Source organism: Lampris incognitus, chromosome 10 (assembly GCF_029633865.1).
Source record: "Lampris incognitus isolate fLamInc1 chromosome 10, fLamInc1.hap2, whole genome shotgun sequence".
NCBI lineage: Eukaryota > Metazoa > Chordata > Actinopteri > Lampriformes > Lampridae > Lampris > Lampris incognitus.
In genome coordinates, this window is record NC_079220.1 from 37,142,683 (window position 1) to 37,147,326 (window position 4,644).

Genomic DNA, 4,644 nt, shown 5'->3' on the forward strand with positions numbered 1-4,644 from the left:
CTTGATCAAATTGGTGTCTATGTCTAGCAGGGCCAATGACCAGCATCTCGGTTTTATCCGAATTTAAAAGTAAAAAGTTAAGTGTCATCCAGTTTTTCAAAGTAGCCAAGCATGCCTCTAAGTTATTCATTCTAGTATGATCATCAGCCCTTATAGGCACATACAGCTGAGTATCATCAGCATAGCAATGGAAATTTATTCCATAACTGCATATAATTTGGCGAAGAGGTGAAATGTAAAGCGAGAAAAGTAGAGGGCCAAGAACTGAGCCCTGAGGCACATCATATTTAACGTCAGAGAGTTTTGATATACTATAACTATAGCAGACACAATGTGTTCTTCCAAATACGTAGGACTTAAGCCAAGAGAGAGCTAAGCCAGAGACACCAAAATTACAATTTAATCTATTTAATAGCATACAGTGATCAGTGGTGTCAAAGGCTGCACTGAGATCCAGTAGTAGAAGCACAGAAGTGGAATCCGAGTCCATAGCTAGTAAGAGATCGTTCACCACCCTGGTCAGAGTAGTTTAAGTGGAGTGATAGGTCCCGAAAGACGATTGAAAAATTTCATATAGATGGTTTTCTTTTACATGGGTTGAAAGTTGTTGATCCACAACTGTCTTTAGTACTTTAGAAAAGAATGGAAGATTAGAGACTGGTCGATCATTATTAAGAGATCCTGGATCGAGGTGCGGTTTTTCAAGTAGAGGTTTAACCACAGCTGTCTTATAACTGCTGGGAACAATGCCAGTAGTAAGTGATAAATTAACAATGTCTAGCATTGTAGGTCCCAGAAAAGGCCAGAGGTCTTTAAAAAGTTTTGCTGGTAAGGGGTCAAGTAGGCAAGCAGTTGGTTTAGAAGCTGACACAAACTTAGTCAAAGTATCAAGAGAGGTAGTCTCAAAAGCTGTAATAACTGGGACTGTCAGTGACTCATTATATAGCTATGAATTTGGTAAGACAGGATCTGGAGGAGTAGCTGGAGTTGAAGAACTAATTTTGTTTAAGATCTCATCAACCTTACTGCAGAAAAATCTAGAAATTCATGGTCCGTGAATGGTGAGCAGCCAATAGACGGCTGTTTTTTAGTAAGTTTAGATACAGTGTCAAAGAGAAACCTGGGGTTATGTTTATCAATATTTATTAAGTGAGAGAGATACGATGTTTTTGCAGTATTTAAAGCATGCTTGTATTTCAATAAACACTCATGTCACGATAGGTAAAAAGCTTCCAATTTTGATTTTTGCCATTTATGTTACAGTCTCCTGCAGGCCCGCTTAAGAGCACGTGTCTCATCATTAAACCAGGGTGTAGGCCTCTTTAGTCGCCTAGCTCTGGTAGTGAGAGGTGCAACTGAATTGAGGAGGCTAGAGAGGGCCACATTTAAGTCACTAGTGAAATTTTCAACAGAGTCATTTACCACAGTGAAAGGAGCCAAGACTTCAGGCAGCTGCTGGCCAAATGCAGCTACAGTGGAGGGACCAATGTGGCGAGTGGCAATTACATCTGTGCTGACATTAATTGGACAGGCCAATAATGCTTCAAATTTGATGAGAAAATGATCTGACACAGCAGATGTGGTTGGCAAGACATCCAGATCAGAAACAGCTATCCCTTTAGATAAAACCAAATCAACGGTGTTACAACTGCAATGAGTCAACTCTTGAACAAACTGAGTGAACCCAAAAGTATCAGCTATTGCCAGAAAAGCTTTACTTGAAGGATCAGAAGCCTTATTCAGATGAATAATGAAATCACCAAGAATTAGAATCTGATCAGAGAGAGTAACACCACCTGAGATAAATTCCCCAAATTCTTCAAGAAATAATGAGTAACAGCCAGGAGGCTGATAGAGTATCACAGTTTGGACTGAGCCGAGTCTATTCATGGCTCAGGGAGATGGATCAAGAACAAGAGCCTCAAAAGACTGGAATTTAGATTCAAGTCTAGAAGTCAGATTGAAAATACATCTATATATTAAGGCAACATCCCCACCCTGTTTATTTGACCGAGCTACACGGGCATAAGTATAGTCAGGTGGGGAAGCTTCATTTAAGGGAAAGAAAACATTTGGTTTCAGCCATGTTTCACATAACCCAATCATATTCAAACTATATTCAAGAATCAGATTATTTATCAGTAAGGTTTTGGTAGACAGTGATCTGATATTTATGAAACCAAATTTAAGGATCTTGTGGAAGTGATCAGTAGTAGGCAGAACTTTAGAGCAACTAATAGGTGAAAGATTAATTGGAATTAGACACCTTGTTGACAATTTTGGCAACCAATTCTTTGGACGATATGTGGTCACATTCTTGATAACATTAGTTGTTTGCTTCTGTAGATTATTAGGTACTTTGTTGCACATTTCACCACTACCAGTAGTAGGGATAATTATTAGATTATTGTGATTCACACATTTAGGAAAGGAGAGATTGGGAGCAATATAGCAGGGTAGGGAGGCAGTCTCAATATTATAGACCAAGCTATCAGACTGATAATCTACACCATGAGAAATTCCCTGACTAATCATATTAATTAAAGTACTTGACTCCACGGGGTCCTCCCTATAGTCCCCGGGTCCTATAGTCCCCGGGTCCTATGTTCCCCGCTTTGTATGAGACCGGGGAATATCGGACCTTTTTGTATACAGAGGGCCCTATATTCCCCACTTTTCCCCAAAAGGGTCCTATGTTCCCCGTTTTATATGTGCAGGGAAACATAGGACCTTTCTTTATAAAAAGGGTTCTATGTTCCCCTAGGGCACCCGGGGAACATAGGACCCTATTTATAAAGAAAGGTCCTATGTTCCCCGGTCAGCGGGTTTGACGCTGTTTGGCGCAAAAAGTGCATTTTCAATAATGCATTATTTAGGGCAGATTATTAAGAAGACAATGAATCATACGATTTCTATTTTTATATCACAAAAACGAATTCACAAAGTCCAGGTTGGCTAAAGCATGTGGAAACTTTCGACACTAAACCAATTTAAACTTATTAGGCTATAGCCTATATTTGGGCGCATAACCCACCCCGGTAGTTCTCTGATATTTATGCGTGAAATGTGTCACTTATCGAGGAAAATGCGCCTCGCCGAGTAGGTGAGCTGGCTCGTCTGTGTCTGAATGTAATATAGTAAGCCTATGTTCCGTGGGCAATTGTACCCGGGCACAGCTCAGTCGGTAGAGCTCTCGCCTATGGATCGCAAGGTCGTGAGTTCGATCCCGGGTGCCGCCAACTCAGCGTATGAGTAGCACATTGTGCGAGAAGTGCTGGGAGCTGAGGATAGGTGTTGTTTTCCGCCCTCAGCAGTGCATCTCCCAGAGTTCTAGCGCATTGTATCAGGGATAGACTTCTGCGTAAGCTGGCTGATACCGACAATAGGCCAATTCCGACCCACTTCTTCTATGTTCCCTAGAAAGCCGTCGTTCCCATCATAACTACACCAGCTTATTGGGAAAAGCATCTGACAGATATTAGATAGAAACCATCTGCTCAGTAAGGCCCTTTAAGCATCATAATTGTAATGATAATAATAATAATGACAATAATAATAATAATAATAGCCTAATAATAATAATAATAATGATGATGATGATGGTGATGATGATAATAATAATAATAACAATATAGCCTTATATTAGAAATGCTAAAAATTGGATAATTGAAATATTTATAATTATAAAGTAGTCTAATATAGCATGGTAATAACAATAAAATAATAACAATATCTGCCTGGTCTCTTAAGATTCTAAGATGCTGTATGCTACAGAAATAACGGGACATAGGCCTAGGCTAATGAATACGCCTTTTTGACAAAATATGAATGAAAGGCTAATCAACAACGCTAAAGCTGAATCACAAAACACATATTGCTTGAAAAATAATTTATAAATAGTCAAATGCACACATGATTTCGAGTTTGGAAATATTTAAAACTTGTCGTGGATGTGTGGTCATCTGCACGCAAGTTTCCTGGCGTTCTAAACCACATGATCAAAATTCAACAATGTCTAAACCGCCCGCCAACTTGCAACAATTTGCAACAATCGGTTGTTATCGGTGATAACTCGTGGACTCACTGTCATGTGCTTACTAGCCTACAAGAAGACAAACAATGGCAATAGTTATGGATGGTGATCGAGGGGGCAAAGTGTTGGTACATGAGAACTTCAGATATCAGAAGCACCACACCAAGCAAGACACCATTAGATGGAGGTGCTGGAGGTGGAACTGTAGAGTGCCACTGATCACAAATAGATTTGAAGTGGAGGACGTGGATGCTAACATTATTGTGCACGATGTTGGGGAACACGTGCATCCCCCTGACGGAGAAATGGTGCACCGTGCAGAATTCCGACAGGGGGTGATTGCAGAAGTTGCGAGGGAGCCAACAGTCCCAATCAGAAGGATATATAATGTGCAAAGGGTCCTGCAGCGTCGGCAACGTCAAATCCAGACCACCACCACAAGGATTCCAGTCTGTAAGGACTGTTATGGCCAGAGCACGCGCAGCAGTCATGCCCCCGATTCCAGTTACACTTGAGGATGTCGTCATCGAAGGTGCACTGGACACAGTTCAAGACAACTTCGCCCTGCTCGTTCACAACCCGGACACGAGGCGCGTCCAGCGGGACCATCC